The 25727-nt window shown below is 50.0% G+C and overlaps 1 protein-coding gene across 2 annotated transcripts in view; it reads right to left on the bottom strand.

Moving 5' to 3' along the window:
• Window positions 1–25727, bottom strand: part of CCDC92 (coiled-coil domain containing 92) — a 49724-nt gene that overhangs the window by 7367 nt on the left and 16630 nt on the right. The window contains exon 1 of one of the 2 annotated variants that reach the window (XM_015419302.1): window positions 21453–21674. The exons of the other annotated variant lie outside the window; for it this stretch is intronic. The gene's annotated coding sequence lies outside the window, so the exon portion shown is untranslated. Of the gene's footprint in view, window positions 1–21452; window positions 21675–25727 lie in introns of those variants that run through there. 2 annotated transcript variants of the gene reach the window in all.

Consider the following 25727-nt stretch of genomic DNA (forward strand, 5'->3'; position numbering starts at 1 on the left):
TCTTCCTTTAGGAGGTGCGATTGTCAGAAGAAAATAAAAAAGTTTCAGTTTTGTTTTTGCATGTGGGTGGGTATTCTGTAATAATTGTTTGGATACACTATATTTTTAATATGCTAGTTGTGATAATTTCATGCCAAGTAAAAATGTCCATAGTCATATTTCATGTTCCTAAAGTAACAGAATGACTTTCAAACTAGAAAAGACAAAAGAAATGCTAATGTAGCATTTTTTTCAATTTTTCCAAAAATTTCCGTTTCCCCCCCAAAAAAAACCGGGGGGAAAAACGGGTTTTTTTCCGAGCTTCAAAATTTCTGGAAGTGTTACATCTCTACTGAGGACCACATCCTGTTTCTTTTTATTTATTGATTGATTTGATTTGTATATCCCACCCTCCCTGCCGAGCTCTGAGCAAGCCCCGAATCATAGAACCACAGAGTTGGAAGGGACCGTACAGGTCTTCTAGCCCAACCCCCTGCTTAATGCAGGATCAGCCTACAGCACCCCTGACGAGGGTTTGTCCAGCCGCCGCTTCAAGACTGCCGGTGAGTCTTGAACCAAAGTCCTTTGGACCATTTAGGCACAGAACTGTGGCTAGTGGAAGAACACGCAGAAGGTTCCGGGTTCAGTTTCCAGGATAAAAGAAAAAAAAGTATCTGCCAGAGACTGTGGAAAGGTGCTGCCAGTCTTGGGTAGACACACCTTGGGGAAGGGCCATCGCTCAGTGATACAGGTGCACATAAAAGAAGTGAAGGTCCCAGATTCGATCCCTGTCCGCTCCAGAGCAGGTGCCAGGAAAGACCCTTCCCTGCCTGAGAGCCTGAAGGGCAGCTGGCAGTCAGCGTAAACCACGGAACGGGCTCAGGGGCCCTCATGAAGTTAACAGGCAAGAGATTCAGGACAGACGAAAGGATGTGCCTCTTCACTAAATAAATAATTAAACCAGAATTCCCTGCCAGCAGATGTAGTGATGGCAGTGTTCCCTCTAAGCTGAGTTAAGTGTGAGCTAGCTCACAGTTTTTTCCGTCTCCGGCTCACACATTTTTCCGGCTCAGGAAGGAGGGCTCCAGAGCAGACTAATTTATGCAGGAGCCAAATGGCTCACTCACAACTTTAATTCTCGTAGCTCACAGAGTAGGATTTTTGCTCACACGACTCCGCAGCTTAGAGGGAGCATTGAGTGACAGCCATGAGCACAGAAGGGTTTAAAAGGGAATTAAGCAGATTCATGGAAGAAGAAGAAGAGATTGGATTTATACCCCGCCCGTCACTACCCAAGGGAATCTCAGAGCGGCTTACAACCTCCTTTCCCTCCCCCTCCCAACAACAGACACCCTGGAAGGTAGGCGGGGCTGAGAAAGCTCTGACAGAAACTGCTCTTTTTTCAAGAACAGCTCTTGTCAGAACTATGGCTTCCCCAAGGTTATCCAGCCAGGTGCAAGTGGAGGAGTGGGGAATCAAACCCGGTTCTCCCAGATTAGAGTCCGCGCACTTAACCACTGCACCAAACTGGCTCTCCATAAATGGTTACTAGCCATGGTGTCCATAAATGGTTACTGGCCACGGTGACCAAAGAAAACTCCCACATCCACAGGCAGTTAACCTCTGAATACTAGTACTGGGGGAAACATCATCCAGGGAAGGCCCATGTCTTGTTTGTTGGCCCTCTGGGATCTTCCAGGGCAACTGGTTGGCCACTGTGTGAAAGACGATGCTGGACTAGATGGACCCCTGGTCTGATCCAGCAGGGCTCTTCTCGTGTTCTTATGCCTACTGCGGCTCTAGTGATGCAAGATTATGTGGAGAGAGGTCTAGTCTCATTGTTATGAAGGTGCAGAATCTCCACTTGGAGGACGACACAAGTCCCAGGTAAGAAGAAGAAGAGGAGATTGGATTTATACCCCGCCCTTCACTTGGAGTCTCAGAGCGGCTGACAAATGCCTTTCCCTCCCCCTCCCCACAACAGACACCCTGGGAGGTGGGTGGGGCTGAGAGAGCTCTTGACAGAAACTGCTCTTTTTCAAGGACAGCTGTGCCAGAGCTTGTGACTGACCCAAGGTCACATCAGCAGGTGCAGGTGGAGGAGTGGGGAATCAAACCCGGTTCTCCCAGATTGGAGTCCGCGCACTCAACCACTACACCAAACTGGCTGAACGATATCTGCTGGTATTTAAGAATTTGAAATACTCTTCCCATGATGCATTTGCCGACATCTTCAATGAGGGCTCGGCCACTGGCCACTGCAGAGGTCCCATGTGTGTGTGGGAGTCGGGGAGAGGAGGAAATATCACCAGGTGCTCATCTGTTTCTAGTTAATACATTTAAAAGATTAGCACCAGACAGACTTTAGGGAACTAATCCCCTTAGGAGTTCAGCGTTTCAGAAGACGCCAGTGTGTGTCTCCTCTTCCTCCTCCGGTATGAACTGCCAGTCACTGCCCGGAGCTACATTTAGAGAGATGCCATAATCCTCCCCCCAGAGAGGAAAGCCCACTGGATAAGCCGATCTCTCAGAAGCTGACAGCAAACAAACATTCCCAGGGCCAGCCGAAGCGACCGCTGCCCGGGAACCCTGCTGGAGTTGTTGCCAAGGATATTGTCTTCCGTTCCACCATCCCCCTGCAGAGAGAGAAGCTAAGGCAGTTTGCTGTCATGGTATATAAAGTTCTTGCTTCCAGCAGCATCTCATTCCTTGCTTTGGTGCTTCCCAGCAGAGGGGGTCGTCTCGTCTCTGGGGGAGAGCATTCTAAGGACCGCGGGCCGGCTTGCTGAGACAGAGAACCCACAGGAATGTGCAGCGGGAAAGATATTCCAAAGGGAAACTTGTTTTGCCCCTCTGATTTGACGGACCTGGAGTCGGCAGGAACAGATGATCTGACAGAACTGGGTGATCTCTTTGTGGAAGGGGTATTGGAGGACCCGGCAGCCAGGGCTTAGTCTGAGACTGCTGGACAGAAGTCACAAATATCAGGATCTTCCACTGATGTCCTGCTTCTATGAAGGGAAGGTGGATGGCCACAGGGAATTGGCAGTTTAGACTTGCCCCAGTGTCATGAGACAGGGGTCATTTTGCAGAAAAAAGAGGTGCAGGAGCTCATTAGCATCACTCATTTGCATATGCCACACCCCCTGACATCACCAGAAGTGTGTCAGTAGGCAACACCCACCACTCAGGCTTCACTGGACTGTTTTGGATCGCCAGCTATTGGGGGGGGGATGCACAGATCTGTGCAGAAAGGAAGGAAGGAAGGAGGGAAAGAAAGAGAAGGAAAAAGGAGGGAAAGTGGGAAAGAAAGAGAAGGAAGGAAAGAAAGAAGAGAAAGAGAGAGAGAAGGAAAAAGGACTGAAAGAGAGAGAGAAGGAAAGACGGAGGGAAAGAAATAAAGAGAAGGAAAAAAGGACTGAAAGAGAAGGAAAGGAGGAGAGAAAGAAAGAAAGAGGGCAAACAGATGGGGAGGGAGGGAGGCTCTCCCATCTCCCCGATCAAGCCCCTGCCACTCCCACATCAAGGCCCTACCACCCCCCATGGCCAACCCACCCCAATCAAGCCCTCGCCGCCACCACCACCTCGCACCAGCCAGGTGCCAGGAAAGGCAGGTGGCCGGGCTGCTTCTTGCTCCTCGTGGCCCAGGGCTGCTGGGAGCAGGGCTTGTTGCATGTGCCCACCCCCTGGGCCAGGCTCTGCTCCTGTGAGCTCCCGCAGGAAATGACCCCTGGTCCCAACCAGTGTTCCCTCTAAGCTGAGTTAGTGTGAGCTAGCTCACAGTTTTTTAGCCTCCAGCTCACACATTTTTGTCTTAGCTCAGGAAAGATGGCTCCAGAGCAAAGTAATTTTATGCAGCAGCCAAACTACCTGCTCACAACTTTAATGCCAGTAGCTCACAAAGTAGAATTTCAGCTCACAGGACTCCACAGCTTAGAGGGAACATTGGTCCCAACCAATGCTCCCTCTAAGCTGCAGAGTCTTGTGAGCAAAAATTAAACTTTGTGAGCTACTGCCATTAGGTTTGCCCTGGAGCCATCCTTCCTGAGCTAAGGCAAAAATGTGTGAGCCGGAGGCTAAAAAAGTGCGAGCCAGCTCACACTAACTCAGCTTAGACGGAACACTGGTCCCAACCAGCAGAGGCTCAGTTGGTCGATGAAGGGAAGGGGTACTGTTGTCACCACATCTACGTTCAAGATGGAAGCTTAGCAGTCTCTGGACAACCCTGAAGACAGATCTGAAGGCGTTAGCAGTGACTCACGAAAGCTCAACCCCTGCCACAAACTGTATTAGTATTTAAGGTGCTTCTGGACTCTGGCTCTTTTCTGTTGCTACAGACAGGCGAATAACACTGTGACCCATCCTGATCTATGGAGAACCCTTGCTGCTTTAGAGGCCAAAGCCCTTCAGTCGACCACTGGTCAATCTGAGCATAATGCTCAGCGAAAGCACCAAGCCCGGCCTGCCCAAGCGGTCCCCCTCCAGGGACAGTCTCCTGAGTACCAGAGCCAAAATGCACTCCCCATTAAAAGGAAGAAGCAGTGCAGTCCTTGTGCCAAACGTGGCGTGCGCATCTCTGAACTGTTTCCCAGCACTGTCTCCGCCACAAAGGCCTCGGAAACCCCCCAGGGCGGAGAGGGCCCCTTCCCAGCTGATTGCTGGGTCCTGCGAGGGGCCTTGAGGCCCCCTCCTCTGCCGGGGCTGTCGATATTCTCTGCTGCATTAAGTCTCCTGAAGGAGCCAGCCGCGGCTGCATCGCTAAAACCTTTACTGCATCATCCGACTCTTTAAGTGCTCCCCGGATCCCCACGGAGCGGGTGTCGTGGCGGGAAAGCAGCGCCCCTTCCCGAGGCATGGTACGAGGCGCCCGGCCAATCTGAGCCAGAGACGGAGGGTTTCTAACTCCCAGGGAAGGAGGGCTCTTTCTGTGCAAGCGGCACAGGATTAATTTTGAATTGATTCCCGCTGAGAGGGCCGTGGCCCCACTCAGACTGGCCTCTCCATTACCCGGGTCGTGTTTCCAGGATATGCCGACATTTGTTGGCTCCTGCAAAGAAATTAGCTCACTGAAGTGCAGCCTGCCTGCACTGGTTTAATTTATTTATTTATTTTATTTTATGACATTTTATACCCCACCCTCCCCACGAACGGGCTCAGGGCGGCTCACATAGGCACAAAGTGCATTCAATGTACAAAGTCCAAATGTAAATACAAGACTAAACAAGTTAAAATCAATTCGAACAGATGCATAAATAAACTCCCGACATCCTAGGCACAGGGGGGAGACTGGGATGATGGAAGATGTTACCCCAATAAAGAAGCGGTGGTGGCAGTGGTCGTGGTGGCTCCTACTCATAGGCCTGGCGGAAGAGCTCCGTCTTGCAGGCCTTGCGGAACTGCACAAGGTCCCGCAGGGCCCTGATCTCCTCCGGGAGCTCATTCCACCAGGTAGGAGCCGCCACAGAAAAAGACCTGGCCCTTGTTGCCGCGAGCTTGGCCTCCCTAGGGCCTGGGGTCACCAGCTGGTGTTGCGACCCTGACCGAAGTGCTCTTTGGGGAATATATGGGGAAATGCGGTCTCTCAGGTAAGTCAGACCCTGGCCATGTAGGGCTTTAAAGGTAAGCACCAGCACTTTGAAGTGAATTCGGTATGCTATAGGTAGCCAGTGCAGCGCTTTCAGCACAGGTCGGATGTGCTCCCTGCTCAGGGCGCCCACCAACAACCTGGCCGCAGCATTCTGCACCAGCTGTAGCTTCCGGGTTTGCGACAAAGGCAGCCCCATGTTAGCGGCCGACGGTCATCTGGAAATCTGAAACTATTTACTGGGCAGAGAATACAGACCGCAGCCAAGGACACCCTTCCAGGGTCAGGGGACAGCTCAAGGGTCCCACCGCAGGGAGCTCCTCCCCATCTGCAGGCACGGGATCCTGGGACAGGACAGAGAGAGCAGCAGGCTTCTTGCACCCAGGACTTGTGCTGGTGGTGCATGCAATGCAGCCAGGAAAGCACAGCATCTTTCCCCATCGCACACTGGGCCTGCACCCAATGCAGCAATGGCCACGCCGGTCCCTATGCCAGCATCACCACCATCATGCTTACCATGACCAAGCCAGAGAGAGAGAGAGAGAGAGAGAGAGCAAAATATCCGTGAAGATCCTGCAATACCTGGAGCAACGGCCCAGGTTCATGCACAGAAAAGTCAATGGAGCCCTGAACTGCGTAGCCCGGCCAAGCCCGACCTCGTCAGATCACAGAATCATAGGATGTTAGAGTTGGAAGGGACCTTGCAGGCCATCTAGTCCAACCCCCTGCCCTCTGCAGGAGCAGAGCCGAAAGTGAGCCCTACAACATACCCGAAAGGTGGTCGTCCAGCCTCTGCTTGGAAACGTCCAGCGAAGGAGCATCCGCCACCTCCCGAGGCAGTCTGTTCCACCGCTCAACCACTCTGACAGTTAGGAAGATTCTCCTGATATTTAGCCGGTATCGACTCCCTTGTAGATCTCGGACGCTAAGCAGGTCTGACCCTGGCAAGTACTTGAGAGACCTCCAAGGAATACCAGGGCCGGGACGTAGAGGCAGGCGATAGGAAGCCACCTCTCTGAAAATGTCCTAGCCCCACTAGGGGTCGCCAGAAGTCACCGTGACTTCCAGGCTCGCAAGCACACACACACGCACACACACAAAAAGTAGATGGAGACTCACAGCGCCATCCTAAACGGACTGGCATCCTTCGCACTGATTTAGGATTTAGAAGGGATTAACACTGCTTAGAATTCCACTGACTGTTCAGCGCCGCCATGCAACCGTTTCAGAGATATATGGAACTGAGCCCGCTGGGGAGGGCGGGGTATAAATCTAATAAATAAATAAATAAATAAACTGAGACTGGTAACTGCTGGTTCTGTGAGATGCAGAAGGCAGATTCCCCCCCCACACACACACACACATGTGGCGGGTATATAAACAGGCAACACATTATCGGTGTGTGTGTGAAAATTATATCTGTTGGATTGGAGAGATCGGTGGCCTATAGACCAGAGATCTTACCATTTAAGGTGCAGTTCAGATGCCTATAAATCTTCAAGTAGTAGGTTTGCTTATGATTACCACAACCAGATTGATCTTTGCTAGGAACTAGACGTAAAGGAAAACAGGCCCAAAATTCATGACTGGCTGATGGCAGTAAAAGAGACCTATGCACTGTTGAAACGAATGGTCTGCCCACAAAACAGAGGTATTTCCACATTAAAGAATCATAGAACCACAGAGCTGGAAGGGACCTCCGAGGTCATCTAGTCCAACCCCCTGCACAAGGCAGGAAATTAAAAAGGCCCTCCCCCCCCCCACAGTGACCCCTGCTCCATGCCCAGAAGAGGGCAAAAAACCCCAACAACCCACCCCTCCAGGATCCCTGGCTGAAATGGCCTGGAGAACAATTGCTTCCTGACTCATTGTGGTCAAGGGTTGTTCAGAGAATGGAGGATCTGGCAGCAAAGTGTGAGAAAGAGTTTATAATTCCACATCTGGGTTCGAGTCCAGTAGCACCTGAGAGACCAACAAGTTTTTCGGGGCATGAGCGTTCGAGAGTTAACGCTCCCTCCGTCAGATTACTGAGCTCTGCGTCTTGAAAATTTGCACACACACACCCCCCCCCCGAAATCTTCTTGGTCTCTAATGGGCTACTGGATTCGAATCCAGCTCTTCTACTGCAGACCAACACGGCTACCCTCTGAGATTATAATCCCACACGGTTTTTATGGTACAGGTAGACGTGATAGCCTTGTACCCGTTACGTATATTCTTTATATCACACACTCTCTCTATATCTATCTATCTATCTATCTATCTATCTATCTATCTATCTATCTATCTATCTATCTCTTTACTGTGTTGAATAAATATTTAATTTTTTAAAAGTTCAGCACCACCACATAATAGGATACATTCACCGTCAAGGCCTTAGAAACTAGGGAGACGGAGTTTGGGGAATGCAGTCTCCCGCAGGTCCTTGAATAACTAAAAGCAGGCACAACAAACATCAGCCTAATGCAGTAGTCAAGAAGAGTTCCAGCGCCACCACTGAGATTCTGCTCTTGAACCCAGTGCAGAGACTTCAGCTGGTACAGAATGCCACACTCGTTATTCTCAGCAGCGAGCCAGCGGCTACGCATATTACACCCATTCTGCAATCACTCCATCAGCGGCCCATCAGTTACGGGATTCGATCCCAGGCACTGGCGGTAACATACAAAGCCTGTCATGGCCTTGGGCCCTCTTGTCTTCAGGACCCTCTCGCCCCCACGCTCCACCACAACAGCTTCACTCCTCTGAGGAAGGCCTTCTGCAGGTGCCACCTGGCAAACGGGCATGATCGACCACTCCCCGTACGTGTGCATTCTCTGTTGTAGCTCCTTACTTATGGAATCATCCACTTCAGAAGGTCAGGAAGGCACACACACTTTTGCAAACTATGTAAAACGGAATGGCTCAGGAAGGTGGTTTTATAAAGAGAACAGGACTGGAAAGTATACCGGCTGGGTATATGTCATGAACCGTCCCGGGTTACCATGGGAAGAAGAGACTGGATTGATACCCCGCCCTTCGCTACCTAAAGGAGTCTCAAAGAAGATTGCAATCCCTTTCCCTTCCCCTCCCCACAACAGACACCCCAGAAGCAATGCTCCCTCTAGGCTACAGAGTCTTGTGAGCAAAAATTCTACTGGCATTAAAAGCTGTTAGCAAGCAATTTGGCTACTCTGTAAATTAGTTTGCTCTGGAGTCATCCATTCTGAGCTAAGATAAAAATGAGTGAGCTGGAAGCTGAAAAACTGTGAGCTAGCTCACACTAACTCAGCTTAGAGGGAACACTGCCTGCGAGGTAGGTGGGGCTGAGAGAGCTCTTTTGAGGACTGCTCTTGAGAGAACAGCTCTGAGAGAACTTATGACTGACCCAAGGTCACGCCAGCAGCTGCATGTGGAGGAGTGGGGGAATCAAACTCGGTTCTCCCAGATTAGAGTCCACACTCTTAACCACTACACCAAACTAGCTCTCTACACCAAACTGGAGAGTGTTCTCATCGGAGGAGGAAGACCTGCTCCTAAATCCCACCCTGGTGGACGTTCCCTGCAAGGTAGGCTTCACAGTGGGTCCCCAAAGGGAACCATCATTGGCACGGGCACTGTCCCAAGCCAGCAGGGCCCTTAAACCAGGAGGCCCCAGCACAGACCCGCCCACTGCCAGATCCACCATGGTCTCCGTCAGGAGCAGAGAAGGCGAAGAGCTGGGTTGAGGCCTGGAGTGCGCCTCTGGCTACCTGAAGACTCCCCTCTGCTAAGGAAGCACCAGGACAAACCAATAAGTGACTGCAGGATCAGAGCTCTGCTACTCCTCATGAGTAGAGGAACTGACTCAGCTTGCAAGATAAGCCTCATGCTGGACTCAGCGTCACCTGCAAGGAAACTCCCTGCATACGCCTGCAGTGGGTGTGAGACCAATACGTTTGTAATTCCTGATGAGTCTACTAGTTACTTGAGCTGGCTGAGCCTTGTTGCCTTTGGACCTGAGTGCTGAACCCTCCCTGCCAGCGACTATGGCTGTGAAATGTTGTGGTCATCCAGGGTTTTGCCACCAACCTGATGAGCAGGTCAGTGTAACACTTATTATCTTGTTTGCTACATGTTACTAACTTGTCACTGCACTGCTTTGCCCTTATATGATACCATCTTCTGCACTGTTTAACGTATGTCTGATATTCTGTGCTTCGCTTCAGGTTTCAGTAAAACCTAGTCCTATTACACTGCTTCTTAGATGCTTCGTCTTGATTCCATTGACTTACACCGCAGAGTGCACTTTGAGTCTCAGTGAAAAAGCCTATAAATAAATTACAGAAAGGCCTAATTTCTGAACAGTTTCCTGCTTCGGGAAAAGCAGCACAAGCCAAATAGATTCCAGTTTGAGATTTCTTCCCTCTGAAGTAGATCAATGTTTTGGAGACAGCCCGTGTTCTAATCCATAGTATCAGCTTTGGGTAACAGAGATAAGAGCAGGGAACAGAGGATCTGAGGTTGAAGAAAGTGTATTTATCAAATGACAGCCAGTCAGATAAATAAAATGGTGACCTGAAACTCAGCCAGCTGAAGGTCTGACAACCACTGAAGCTGCAGACCACCCAAATACATCTGCCTTTATTGGTGGTCTTCACTTCTGACATGCAACACCTGAATGGTTTCTAAGTCTGAACGTCATAAAAACACAGAGGATGGGTCTAACAGGGGCTATAAGCCATAATAGCCAGATGCAAGCTCCGTGGTTGGTGGCAGTGGACCTCTGAATTACAGCTGTTGTCTTTATTACCTGCTTGTGGGTATCATGGAGGCACCTCATTGGCTGCTGCAAGAGGGGGGATGCTGAGCTCGATGGACCTGTGGTCTGAACCAGCGGAGGTTTTTTTTATTTTAAATTTATGTATGAAGTCAGACTCTGGGTCTTCCGAGCTCAGAATGGTCCACCACAGTGGCTCTCCACGCTCAAGCAGGGGCAATGCCTACCCAGATGGTTCTTCTACAGGGGCGGAATGAAACAATAGCCCTTCCCCATTTCCCCCCGACGGCGACAACCAGTGAGAAACAACACAGAATTATAAAACAAAGTTTGAGACCCGTGGCACCTTTAAGACAAAGTTTAATTCTGGGTAGAATCATAGAATGTTAGAGTTGGAAGGGACCTTGCAGGTCATCTAGTCCAACCCCCTGCACTCTGCAGGAGCACACCCGAAAGATAGCCCTACAACATACCCGAAAGATGGTCGTCCAGCCTCTGCTTGAAAACGTCCAGCGAAGGAGCATCCACCACCTCCCGAGGCAGTCTGTCCCACTGCTCAACCAGTACCCAGTATAAGCTTTGTGTGTGGGTGTGTGTGTGCATACTTCATTGGATACCACTGAACTTGAACTATTGTTCTGTTGTTTCAGAACAACATGGCTACCCACCTGAAGCTATCAACATAGAATTATCTATTTGAGATAAAGCCGGGCTCTCATAGTACACAATCGCAGCTCAGTCACAGAACTGTTTTCTTCTTAGCTGACAGGGCCTGTCCTCCCTCCCCAGTTTCAATCAAAGCATCCCAGAAGTTGCCAGCTGCTTCTGAAGCAAAACAGCAGATCCAGTTTCAGGGAACCGTCTGCCAAAAATTCCTTTTGAACAGCCTCCAAAACATAACCAAGTTGGACATGGCCACAGCTCTCCAAGTAGTCACCCATATGTTCACCCACACTAGGACCACAGAAGACCAGCAAGATAATCTACGGCAGGTATCAGAACTCATGTATTATGAATCTGAAAGCTGCAATGCCTCTTAACAGGAAAAAAAAAATGCCTTCCCTATTGGATGGCTATAAATACACCAGGTGTGTAGGCAGTCATTAACTAGCCACCTGCACAGGTGTAGCTTCACTGAGGCCGAGGGGATTGCATAACCTTGAAATGTAATTCACTTTTAGGGAGACAGAGAGCTGAAGCGCATCTCAGCAGCCAACAGCACAGATCCAAATCGCTGCTAACACCTGCAGAGATGTGCACCAGGTATTAATTTCAGGAGATCTCACCTTGCCTTTCTACGCAAGATCCTGATGGATAGAAGTCAAGCCTGGCCCATCCCATAAAACTGTTATGCGGGATGAGATGAGCTGAAGGAAGTTTTGATGATCAGCCTTAAAACAAAAAAAACAAAATAAAAAACTTAACCCCTGAAGGCGGAATTACAATCGTTCTGGCTGCTGTCCGATACCCTTTTTAAATTAAACTAAACGAACAGCCTGAGCTTGGATGGGGAACAATAATTAACAAATACATTCCTCTCTCCAGTCTCCGAGAAATCAGCAGTTCTTTTTAGAGATTCTCTTTCACGGCAGCTCTCTCCAAATCAACCCCTCTCCCGTTCTTAAGAAAGTGAGATTGCCTCATGGACAGACATCAACCAAACGGCGTGAAATTAACACAATTTTAGAAATTCTGATCCAGCCGGCTGGATGCTGTGATCCTGGGCCAATAAGCATCCATTGTTTAAAGCGGCTAAGAAACTCAGAGAGGGAGAAAAGGATGCCTAACAAATTTAAACTGTAGCGAGAGTAGGATATTAAAATCTTTTAAAAGAGTATTTCTGCAGTCTTCCATCGTATCGAGCCAAGCTCAGACCTACACTGTTCCCCCCTCTCCCTTTCTAGTGGGTGACCCACCTTAGAGAAAGTGGATACGACAACTCAGTTGTGGTTCATGTCCCAGCAGCTAAATACAGGGTTGCCAGCCCTGGGTTGGGGAATACCTGGAGATTTGGGGGCGGGGAGGGCTCTCGGCAGGTTATAATGCCACGTGATCCACCCTCAAATAAAATTAATTCACAGCAAAAGCCCAGCACTCTAATACAGTAGTCAAACTAAAGTTGTCAAAATTCATAAAACCACAAACATAAATAAAATGCAATATCAAATAGCGCGTGCAAGTAAAACATCTTAAGTCCTATAACAAATTACATCTATACGCCTTTCACTAGCAGCTTTCTAGTCCTTGCAGCTGACCAGCCAAATTTGGCAAGTTTAGCTGTAACCTCGGGGCACCTGCTTTCTAGGAGGTTCTTCAGTAATTGCTTCTTTTGACTCGTTGAGGATAGAGTAGTTGTAGAGAGTGGGAGAATATCACGAAAGTGGCTATATGCCCTGCAGTCATATATAACATGCATTAAGGTTTCAATTCCATCACTGCAACGGGGATGTGATCCACCCTCCAAAGCAGCCATTTTTCTCCAGGGTAACTGATCTCGGTTGTCTGGGGATCAATTGTAATCACGGGAGATCTCCAGGCGTCACCTGGAAGTTGGCAAGCCAAGCTAAAGGCCAGTGGGCAATTTAACTTGAGCAGCTGCAGGCAAGTACAGGATCAATAGTTTAAAATGGAAGAAGTCATTTTGCCAGTGCTCATCACAGGGCTGGAAAAATCCCAGGCACCAGGTCATCATGGTGCCTAGAAATTTCACTGCGGTGCCTAGTCTTTGCAACAATTATTTTATTGTAGTGTCTCTAGGCACTTCTCAGCACAAGTACAAAGCTTTTTTATCACTTTGCATCGGCATGTTTTGTCGTATGACATAAAAGCAAGCATGCATGAAGTTCTTATGTATATGTAAACTTAGCGTATGTATAGGTAAACTTAACTTTATACCGTTGGGTGTTGATGATGGATGAATTTGATTCTTAACTGGTTACTGGCTCCAAGATTCAATTAAACTGAGTTTTAATTGAGCCAGTTTGGTGTAGTGGTTAAGTGCGCGGACTCTAATCTGGGAGAACCGGGCTTGATTCCCCACTCCTCCACTTGCACCTGGCTGAATGACCTTGGGCAAGCCTTAGTTCTGCTAAGAGCTGTCCTTGAAAAAGAGCAGTTTCTGTCAAGAGCTCTCTCAGCCCCACCCACCTCACAGGGTGTCTGTTGTGGGGAGGGGAAGGGGAAGGAGTTTGTAAGCCGCTCTGAGACACCTTTGGCTAGTGAAGGGCGGGGTATAAATCCAATCTCTTCTCTTCTTCTTATAAAGCAACTAGGAGTAATGCCCGTTGTGGGAAGAAATACAACAAAATCTAGAAGGAAGCTCCAGATGAGTGTCCCGACTGTGGCTCGTGGGGCGCCAGAGGGAAGCAGAAAATGGAGGGAGGCAAGCCATGTTTCTTTCCTTCTGCTTAGCTATAAGGCAGGGCTGTCTCAAGTCATTTTGCTGCCCCAAGTGGGTAAAATCGGAGGACAGCCTCATAGTAACAGGTATGGTTCTCTCCACCTCTGACTTATTTTTTGAGGGGGAGGGGGGTGTTATGCAGTGGCAGCCAAGGTAGAAAAGCACCTCCTCCTGTGCCATGTTTTCTGGGTTCCAAGGGTCTGGAAAGTGGTACCATAGTCAATGACACGGTTGCCAACTCTGGGTTGGGAAATACCTGTAGATTTGAGGGGTAGAGCCTGGGGAGGGCAGGGTTTGGGGTGGGGAGGGACCTCAGCAGGGTATAATGCCATAGAATCCACTGCCCAAAGCAGCCATTGTCTCCAGGAGAACCGATCTTGATCATCTGGACATCAGTTTTAATAGCTGGAGATCTCCAGGTGCCGCCTGGAGGTTGGCTTATGCTAATTTGGGGCTATGCAGTCACAGCTAAGGTAGAAAAGCACCACTAAGGTAGAAAAGTGGTTCCATAGCCAATTACAGTTGCCAACTCTGGGTTGGGAAATACCTGTAGATTTGAGGAGTAGAGCCTGGGGAGGGGACATCAGTTTTAATAGCTGAAGCCCTGACTGCCACGTCACATTGGCTGTCATACAGGGGCCATCTCAGCAGGATATAAGGACACGGAGTCCACCATCTTCTCCAGGGGAACTGATCTCTGCCATCTGGGAAGCAGTTGTGATTCTGAGTGATCTTTAGCCCTCACCTGGAGATTTGCAACCATGGTTTCTCCCCAACAGACACTAATGTTAGAGGGAAAGGCCAGTGAGGCCGCATATGCAAACGACCTCTGTGTTCCGAGGCAAAGGCGAATCAGGCCATATATGCAAATGACCTCTGTGTTCTGACTGGCTGGGGGGGGGGGGGGGAGAGGAAAAGCAAACTGTTTAGAATGTTGGAGGCAGGACTCAGGCAAAGCAGCCAGTGGATAGGGAGACCCTCTGAGTGACAGATCAGAGAGCGAACTGATTTTGGAGCGTGTTGGAATGTTCAGGGGAGCCCATGACCAAAACAGGATTATATATACCAGAGGATAACGGGATTATGAGAAATTGGGGGTTCCTGCTTTACATAAGTGGCAAAGCAAGCCCCAATAACTTGCACTAGCCCACGTAGGCACTGCCAAAATCCAGAATAATTCTAGCCACGGCCACCCTCATCTCTTTCCACCACCACCACCTCCTTCCTGTCTGGATTAAAGGGAAGAAGGATAGATATGTCCCATACAACGACAGAAGCCAAATTTGCTTCCAGCGTAGGGTGCCTGTGAGAAAGAGGTGAACATATAGGTAACTGATGAGGTGAGAATAATGGGGTTGGGGAACAATGGATGTAAAATCTTGCAATGGTGATTGTTGAGAGCCTCGAAGTGGTCTGCTGTCCCATTTTGGAACCAACTGTATATATACGAAACACATTTGTACTGCTAGTTTATAGTGCAACACAGTATTTCAATATAGTTAATATTTCAGCGCAACACAAAAATCTTGGCGTTTTTAAAAGAAAACGTGACGATTTCTTAAAAATTAAAAACACAACAGAGCATGAAAAATCCAAGGCAGGTGGTGCCTCGACACTGTCACCATTTCTCCTCCTCCCGGCACCGCGACACGACATTTAATATATTCCGTCAAGCTCTGGGGCTTTTTGCGAGACATATTTCACCAGCGAAGTGCACGGGGATCCTTCGAAAAGGTAAAGCCAGCCTTTTAGAAAGCCTGTTCTTTCCAGAAGAATATTAACCAGATCCCCCCCCATCTCTTTTTTAAATGCACTGAATTGCACATCATCTCACCGTCCCGTCCCCCCCCCAGCCAGACTGCTGTAGTCTCCCTTCAGCCGACCTCTGGACATCTCAGGTCTTAATATTGCTGCAAAGTTATTTTTAGTTACTCTGACAAGTCACCGGTATAGAAGCGAGGAGGAACAATTAAGAGGAGGCTGTCTCGCCAGCGGCTGAGACGAAGGCTCAGAAACCAACAAGAGAAAACAAGCTCCCCACGACATCATCTCAGCCCAAATCAGGGCCCCCACGCTCCTGGGAACTGAGCCCTTCGCATGGGACCTGCAAGTCAAATCATACAGACCTGGGGGGAAACAGAACGCGTCGTCAGGCCTTCACTTGCAGTCTGAAGTGGCTTGCCACAAGGGGCCGTTTTACCACATCAGGATACGACCACCCCGTTCCTCCACATTCACACATCCCAGGCCTCTCAGGCCGGCAACCACAACCTCGGCGGAAGGAAGTGTTGCGTTTTCCAAGACTCCATGCAGGAAAAACAACAACTGCATCTGACTCCCCCCGATCAGCCATTCTAACATTTTATTCAGCAAATGTGAAGCTTCAAAAAAAGTCTGCATGTAGCAAACCAGCATATCAGGCAGAAAAACACAGCCATCTCCCCAATGTGCTAGATGATGACATGCAGGGAGATTTTTGTTGTTGTTGCTGTTTAACTTATTTACACACTGCTTCCTCCCCTCCCCCCGGTGGGGCCCCAAAGCTGCTTATATCATTCTTCTCCCCTCCATTTTATCCTCACAGGCTGAGAGTGTGTGACTGGCCCAAGGCCACCTAGCAAGCTTCCACGGCAGAGTGGGGATTCGATTCTGGGTCTCTCTGATCCTAGTTGGACATTCTAACCACTGGGGAGCATTCAAAAATATGCCTTCTGCACCTGCATCCTAACGGAGTACAGTACAGAAGTCTAAGAAGAAGAGGAGATTGGATTTCTATCCCGCCCTTCACTACCCAAAGGAGTCTTAGAGGGGCTTACAAACTTCTTTCCCTTCCCCTCCCCACAACATAACACTCTGTGAGGTAGGTGGGGCTGAGAGAGCTCTGAAAGAAACTGCCCTTTTTCAAGAACAGCTGTGCCAGAACTATGGCTTGCCCAAGGTCATCCAGCAGGTGCAAGTGGAGGAGTGGGGAATCAAACCCGGTTCTCCCAGATTAGAGTCCGCGCACTTAACCACTACACCAAACTGGCTCTACCACCTTGCTCTGTGTATCACAAATTGAGCAGTTCCAATTGTCCTTGTGAAGCTGGGGAGGGGAAGGGAAGAAAAAGCATTAGGTGGTTGTCTTCTTTCCCTGTCCCCTCTCCAGTTCTGCAAATCAAGAGCTGATTTATGAAAACGCTCCTCGGAGCTTTTGGACTAGCAAAAGTAATCTCCAAGTTTGTGTTCTTAAATTTTCAGTTTTTTTTTTTTTTAATGCTTTGGATTGAAATAACTCAATTGCCAACAGCCAGGTCAAATGCAGCTCTCTTCTGAGCAGTTCCACGGGAAGCGAAAAGATGCGACATCTGCAGACTCTAGACATGTAGCAAGAGCCACCCGCAAAAACTGCATCCCGAAAGGAGCTGTCCAGTCTGCCTCCAGCTACCCAAACGCTGTTGAAAATTTAATCAGAGACGGTTTCAGTCTGCCGGCTTCAGAGATGCGGCAACGGTGCCCCACCCCTCGGAGTGCTTCTGAGCAGCCCTGAGTGGCTGGATTTTTAAAAGTGCCTATTTATAGCCCACTTCTGACATCCCCTCCAGTGCAAGTTCCTTTAAGTGAGTGCTTTGCAGGAAGAAAATAAAAAAGAGGGGAGGGGGGAGAGGGGAGAAGGCGAGCCCTTTTCAGAGAAAGGAAGGGGGGGAGCAGTGTTCCCTCTAAGCTGAGTTGGTGTGAGCTAACTCACAGTTTTCCAGCCTCCAGCTCACACATTTTTGTCTTAGCTCAGGAAGGAGGGCTCCAGAGCAAGCTAATTTATGCAGTAGCCATATCGCTCGCTCACAACTTTAATGCCAGCAGCTCACAAAGTAGAATTTCTGCTCAGAAGACTCCACAGCTTGGAGGGAACATTGGCGGGAGAGATGTTCTCTGAACCACGCCTGGTGTTGAAAGAACAGGGTCACCTTCTCTCTTCGCACTCAGCTGAAGTGTGCTTCGCTTCTGAAAGCAGAACATCTCTGTTGTGCCCGGCACCTGCTCTTACAAGCTCATCTCAAGAGGGCCGTGATGCTCTTCTGGGCACACTTCAGCACCATCGCTTTAAAGCACTTCCTGGAGCACAAACCAAAGACCCAGAAGAGGAAGAAAGCAAGCAGCTTCCAGAGGGTTTTTTTAAAAAACCAAAAGACACCCAGGCATCCATGAGGGGTAATTTAGATCCAAGGGGGTGAGGGGGTGGGGTGGGGAGGATACAGAGCGGTGCCAAAATGCTGGGCAAGAGGACTGGACTCCCCCTCCCCATCTTTTAAGCAGTGAAAGTGTGTGTGTGGGGGGAGGTTCTTCCATTTTCTAATGAGAGAAACCGTGTGGGAGGGGCAAGAGAAGAATTAATATCCCGGCCCTTCAATGCTCCCTCTAAGCTGTGGAGTCCTGTGAGCTAAAATTCTACTTTGTGAGCTCCTGTCCTGGCATGAAAGCCGTGAGTGAGCAATTTGGCCGCTGCATAAATCAGTTTGCTCTGGAGCCCTCCTCCGAGCCAAGACAAAAATCCGTGAGCCGGAGGCTAAAAAGCTGTGAGCTGGCTCGCACTAACTCAGCTTAGAGGGAGCACTGCGGCCCTTGTGCCACCAGTCCATCAGAAAGTGGTCCGAGAGAGGCCTGATGGCTTGTGGTGCTCACGCCCTTCCCACCAGCTTGGCAGTTCACGGGGCTTTGTAGCTTCAGCCACTTTGTCCAGTTGGACAAAAGAAATAAGTATATATACCATGAATAGAAAGAGAGAGGCCTCTGTCCTACCACCGTGACCCTTAAAAGATATTATCTAATTCCAGTTTAGGACTTCCTCCGCTCTTTGCACAAAGTCCCTGTGGCATGCCGTGGGGACGCAAAGAAACCTTGTGTAGACAGAAGCCACTCGTTACATTGCCCCCCCACACACACCTTGCTGCCTTGATCCAAGCGCCACACCTACTGCACCGTCCCTTCAGAGCAGGCAGACCTTCTGCTACCAATGTGGTATGGCACCACGCCACTCACTTGCAGCACAGTGCGGACAAGACCTTGGCAAACGCCACGTTTGGCTGTAGAGCAGACAGGAAGCCAAAGACCTGCTAGGAGACCTCACCCCGGCCTGTCTAGAACTTAACTCTAGAAAAAAGTCAAATCAAATGCTTGTGCTCCTGGGAATCTAAGAGAAGTGAGACACGGAAGAATGTGTTTCAGGTGACTGCTATTCCCTCTTGCCTTACCATATTCCAGTACAGATGACGAAGAGATTGGATTTATACCCCACCCTTCACTCCCTCACCCTCTCCTTCCCTTCCTCTCCCCACAACAGACACCCTGGGAGGTAGGCGGGGCTGAGAAAGCTCTGAGAGAACTGCCCTTGAGAGAACAGCTCTGAGAGAACTGTGACTGACCCAAGGTCACACCAGCAGCTGCATGTGGAGGAGTGGGGGATCAAACCTGGTTCTCCCAGATTAGAGTCCCTGCTCCTAACCACTACACCAAGCTGGTGTCACCCATGAGCAGCTGTAGCTTAGTGGCCTTAGTGAGCCATTCTCCCTCTCAACCTCAGTCACTCCATCTGCAATACGGGGGTAATTCCACTGGTCTACCTTACAGGGCTACTGTAAGAATGACAAAGCGACAATGCATGTGAAGTGCTTTGAACAATGAGAGTGTTCTCTACATGTGAAGTGTGATCGGGATTCGGGAAGACAAAGATTTTGTTTGCATTTTGCATCTTCGAAGCACTCAGTTCACGTCTGTACTGGAGAATCAACAAGTTCTGGTTATCCAGTCATGTGGCTGGGGGGGGGGACCTTCTCTCCACTAACAAAGGGCAACCTGTCCTGCTTGGCCCCACCCGATACCTGCCTTCCATCATTCACCACCATTGTTCGTGGCGACGCAGCAGATGGGGCTGGAGCAAGACGGCAATGGCAAAATATTCCAGGTTTCCACAGTCCGGTCCTGGAAAGCACGCACGTGCTTGTGAGACACAGCGGGGAGGTTGCTGCAGTGTGGTGGTTTTAAAATGTGCACTGCAGCAAGCAGGGGGAGAAAACGCCTGCAGAAGGAGCAAAGACATCAGAGCGGAGTCTCTTCCTGTCCCCAATACGTTTACCTGGTCTCTGAATTATTAAATGGACTTCAAGGATACCGGGAAGCCATCGCTTGCCTATACCACCAATGACAGACTCTGTTCTAATCGATAGGATCCGAGTATTCTCCTAGGACCTCGATTTACCAAACAAGCCATTTCTGACCTCCGTCTTCCCAAGCGAATGCCAGCAGCCCGAGCAGCCGGCCTAAGGCACAAACCGTATCTGTCCCTCACCAATTTCAATATTACAAAGTGCAAGCAACCAAGCACGGTTATGCTGACATAATACTGCTACAGTGTTCTAAGTTAACCTCTGCAGAAGGCCCACGTTGACTTACATGCTCGGCTGCAATGCTACGAAAACGAGAAATATTGCCTCTTAACTCGGTTTCCAAACTTGAGTTGTGCAACACCACTCAGCAGTTCCAATGTCTAGCGATGGCAGACTAAATATGTCACGTGACGCACGCTCTGGAAACAAATGTATCCCGTTTGCTTTATGCCCTTTGAAGTTGTTCTCAGAAGCAGCCGATTCTCCTCCTGACCAGTTGGCAAGAGTGAAGCTTGGGAGACGGTCATTCCTGCCCATCCAAAAGGGACTCTGTGCTATTCAGTACTTCTTAGCAGCAACAAACTCTTCTCCACCCCAGTCTATGCAATAATAGTTTGACTGAACCGACTACAAATCCCATTTGTTCTTTCAGATAAGTTGTCCCAGCATTTGTATTAAAAAAAATCTGAATAGCAATAATCAAAAGGATTAGGAAGTTACCCCAATTCAATAGCCGATACCCAATTCGATCCATTCTTTTAGACTTATAACCCCTCCCTTAGACATGGCTGCCCCAACTTTTCAGGGTTCCCTCTAAGCTGTGGAGTCTTGTGAGCAAGAATTCTACTTTGTGAGCTACTGGCATTAAAGTTGTGAGCGAGCGATTCGGCTACGGCATCAATTAGTTTGCTCTGGAGCCCTCCTTCCTGAGTTGAGACAAAAATGTCTGAGCTGGAGGCTAAAAAGCTGTAAGCTAGTACACACTGACTCAGCTTAGAGGGAACACCGCCAAGGATACTCAGCGACAAGGACAACGGCACCCAGGCATCCCACGGTTTTTTCAGTCCCACAAAACAAAACAAGAGTGCAGTTTAAGTTACACGATCGGAATACATCAAACTAGTTTTGTGCTGGAGATACATGAAACTCTGGAGGGGGGGAGAAGCAGAGAGACAACAGACAACCCCCCCCCCCAGATTTCTAACAGCCAACAATTCTCTTACGAATCCAGCCTCACAGAGCCATCCTCAAAGTCGTCCCTTATCCGTTTAGAGTCCGACAAGCGGCACCCGGAGAGAGGGGCGAGGCAGCTGCAAGCCAGGCAGGGCAAATATCAACACCGAGAGGAGGGTTCATCCCTGCTGCCTGAGACCCAACAGGAACACCTCCGGCGAAGTGGGGCAGATCTCTCGGATCTTCCCTCCACCTGCAATGCGGACCGCGGCCTCCCTATGTCCACCCCTCGGGGCTGCCAGAGGCCCTCGCTTGACTCTGTCCTTTAGTCTACCTTTGCGAGGGAACGACAGACGAGAATAGATTTGAAGTTTCCCAGCCGCCCGCAGCTCCGGCGATGCAACACAAACCCAAGATCCGCCCCCACTCCTTTCCCACCTGAGAGCTAAGGCGAGGAAGGGCGCCGGCCGCAGCTACTGGCGGGGAGAAGCTCCATTCCCGGGGAGAACCTTCCCCTGGCCGGTTACCGCTCCCACAAGCGAGAGGCGGGCGGGCGGGCTGGGCGGGTGCCGGGATCCCAGCCCTCCTCCTCCCCGGGCACGCAGGCACCCTGCCATCCTCTCTCGCCGCCGGCTCGGCCACGCTGTGTGCCTGCCCGCCCGCCTGCTGCAACGGGAGATGACGACGGCAAGAAGGTCACCTCCCCCTGCCGCCGCCAGCCCCCCCCCAAACCCGGCTGGCACTGCCCTTCGGAAGCCCCCCTCCTCCTCCTCCTCCTCCTGCTAAGCTGAAAGGGAAACCAGATCTCAGGCTAATTCCCCCGGGAACGTCCACGGCACTGGCACGGCAAACATTTATAGTTCCCTTCCAGGATAAGTGGGGCGTGCTGGGACCGGAGCAGGGGTGAGGGGGCTCTCTGCACTGGGATGGGATGGATCGGAGCAGTTGGACAGACACTTTTTGCGGGCAGGTTCAGGCTGTCCGGGGGCGGCGGCGGGACAGCAACTCCCGCACTCCGCTCCCACTCCGCCTCCCCTCCCCAAAGTCCAGGAGGGCCCTGAACACCCACGCAGCACGAGGGTGTGTGTGTGTGTGTGTGTGACAGTGACAGGGGACAAAGAATAGGAAGAGAAACAGCTGCTTTTGTTGCCCACGGAAGAGAGCTGGAGACTGGCCCTTCTCTATGGGAAGGCATCCAAGCTGGGAGGACAGGAGGGAGCCGGTGACCTTGACGGGGGAAGGCACCCAAAGAGGTCCAGAGGTGGGGTGTCTCCTGACCTGGGGAAGGGGGGGGGGAGGAAGCCATTATTATTATTTATTGGATTTCTGGATTGCCCACTCCCTGAGTACACAGACGAAGAGAAGAAGAAGAGATTGGATTTCTACCCAGCCCTTCACTCGGGAGTCTCAGAGCGGCTTACAAACTCCTTTCCCTCCCCCTCCCCACGACAGACACCCTGTGAGGTTGGTGGGGCTGAGAGAGATCTGAGAAAACTGTCCTTGAGAGAAGGGCTCCGACAGAACTATGGCTTCCCAAGGTCATCCAGCCAGGTGCAAGTGGAGGAGTGGGGAATCGAACCCGGTTCTCCCAGATTAGAGTCCGCGCACTTAACCACTACACCGAACAGGGCACTGGGTGATTTACAACAGGTTAAAAACATACAGATTGCAATGGTGGACCATTCTACCCCCTGTAGAGAGAGCTCCCTTCCGGTCCCTCTTCTTTTTATGGGAAGGGAAGCGTCCTGCACGTTTTGCGTGGGGGGGAGCTACCCTAACTTTTTGTTGCAAAAGAATTGCCCCACTAGTCCCTTGTGTATAAGGATCCCCCACCACTCCCGTGGCCACGTCCCCAAGTTTCACATGCAGAGATGGCTATACCATCCACTCTTGGGACAACTCCCCCCCCCCCACTTGTTTGGTAGGGCTGGCACTCTCTTCTCCCATCCATATGGAGCGGCAGAAAAGGATACTAATCCAACCTATGGTGGGACACTTGGGGGGGGGGTTACATCTATAGGAAGGGAACTGTCTAGGTTCCTGTTTCCCTGTCCACAGAAGGGAAATGCACCAGATATTCCATACACACATAGCAACAGTACATTCGCATCGAGTCACCCCAACCTGGATAGCCCAGGCTAGTCCAATCTCTTCAGCTCTCAGAAGCTAAGCAGGGTCAGCCCTGGATAGTATTTGGATGGGAGACCTCCAAGGAATACCAGGGTCGTGATGCAGAGGCAGGCAATGGCGGACCACCTCTGGCCTTCTCTTGCCTTAAAAACCCCACGGGGGTCCCCATAAGTCAGCTGAGCCCTGACGGCACCTCCCACCACCACATAGAGTCGGAAAAGGTGATTATTCATTTGCATACAGCACCAACAGTATACGCAGAACTTTACTGAAGTAACAAAACGAGCACCAAACAGACATGATGCCCTGAAGAGCTCACAATGTAGAGCGAGGGGGAGCAAAACAGAAGGCACGGCGACACAAGAGTAACAGGAGACGGACACACAGAGCCAGGGCCTTTTTTCCTTTTGAAGAAGAGCTGCCGGAACTCTCAAGAGAGAAATGAAGTTTGCAAATCTGTATACTCGTGAACTTTTAAACATTTTTAAAAGAATTTGGTCGAAGAGGTTCTGGAACTCTGTTCCGGTGCGTCCCCCCAGAAAAAAAGCCCTGCTTAGCCATGCCCGTATGCATCCCATTTGACCTAGTTTATATCCACCTGGAACAGCCTCTCTGCACATGTAAGGATAGGGTGCTTCAGTCCCTACCCATAAGGGAGCTCATTGCATGGATTTTCTATTTGGAAGGCTGCTCTCACTCCAGAAGAAGAGATTGGATTTATATCCCGCCCTTCACTACCCGAAGGAGTCTCAGAGCGGCTTACAATCTCCTTTCCCTCCCCCTCCCCACAACAGACACCCTGTGAGGTAGGTGGGGCTGAGACAGCTCTTTCTAGAACTGCCCTTGAGAGAACAGCTCTGAAATGACTTGTAACTGACCCAAGGTCACACCAGCAGCTGCATGTGGAGTAGTGGGGAAATCAAACTCGGTTCTCCCAGATTAGAGTCCGGCAAGAATGAGAAAGAGGATGCCTCCCTATCCCCCCAAATCTCCCCTTTCCTTTAGGGCAGAGAAGGTCAAAAGCGATACCTGTTCTGTGCCAAGCTTTGGGACACTCCCCCCTCCTTTTGAAGAACTTTGTGAAGATTCCTAAGAAGAGAATTCTACTTGTATTTTTGTTATGGGAACCCTTCTACGTAATCCCAAGGCATCAAGACGGCATGTGCAGTGGAAAAGTCTAAGGTTCATTTTACAGGACAACATATCACTCCTGTAAGCCATTTGTATCTGAGACAGGAAACCAGTAACCATTAAGCCACGCGCAATCTAGGCCAAATCCGTTCCGCTCTCTCCGCTTTGTGAACAGGGGAGTGAAAGAGGGCAGGATTGCCCTATCGGTTCAAAAAAAGCCATGCAATGACACTAGCTGACTTTTGTTTCTGGACGTGGGGCTGGACTGAAACAACTACCTCTGACTGTCACTTTGAGATGTCTCCATACAAAGAATTGTCCTGCCTTACATGCACACCAGCCCCACAACAGGCGAGCAGGGGGCTCTTCTCACCTGTGTGAGGGTGGGAGACAAATTAACCATCATCACTTAGTATATGACATAAATGAAAACATAGGCTCCCACCTTCCCTAGAGTTTATTAACAAATAACACAAACAAAACAGTAAAAATGCATGCCCACTATTCCCTTCTCTGTGCATGAAATCCACAGTTGACAAATATATTTTTATCGTTTAGCCAATCGAGGCATTTGAACAATTCCTGTCTGCACAGGAGCGGGAGGACATATAGAAGAAGAAGAGCTTGGATTTATAACCCACCCTTCACTACCCGAAGGTGTCTCAGAGAGGCTTACAAACTCCTTTCCCTTCCCCTCCCCACCACAGACACCTTGTGAGGTAGGTGGGGCTGAGAGAGGTCTGACAGAAACTGCTCTTTTTCCAAGAAAAGCTCTTATCAGAACTACGGCTTGCCCAAGGTCATCCAGCAGCTGCAAATGGAGGAGTGGGGAATCAAGCCCGGCTCTCCCAGATTAGAACCCGCGCACTTAACCAGGACACCAACACCACTAGCAACTGAAACTATTGTTATTCAGAGTTTTGAGTGCAGTGGCACCTTTAAGACCAACACCGTTTAATTCTGGGTATCAGTTTTCCTTATTCAACAAAAACTATATTATCGGCTGGAGAGGGCTAGATTCCAGTCCAGTAGCACCTCGAAGACCAGCAAGAGTTTCTGGGTATAAACTTCTGAGATTGCTTCATACCCCATATTATCTTCTGTGCATATGTGTATAACAGTTTTCATCATCATCATCATCATCATCATCATCATCATCATCATCATCATCACACTTGCCAAATAAGGAGAGCAACTTCCCAAACATCCCTTCACTGGGTGCAAATCCAGACCCAATCCAGGCGACCGCTGTAATTTTTACAAACGGTTCCCTTAGTTAGGCCTCACAGTCCTTCCTCTACGGGGGGGGGGGCTTGCCCCCACTCCCAAAATCTGAATTTCTCTCACCTGCCTCCAAACCACCTCAAGAAAGCCAGGTAAGGGAACAATCCTCCCACCCTTCCCCCACACCCCACCTCCTCACTGGGAGGGGGCGAGCCAGCCCACCAGCAC

Source organism: Gekko japonicus, unplaced genomic scaffold (assembly GCF_001447785.1).
Source record: "Gekko japonicus isolate JY-2015 unplaced genomic scaffold, Gekko_japonicus_V1.1 scaffold181, whole genome shotgun sequence".
Lineage (NCBI taxonomy): Eukaryota > Metazoa > Chordata > Lepidosauria > Squamata > Gekkonidae > Gekko > Gekko japonicus.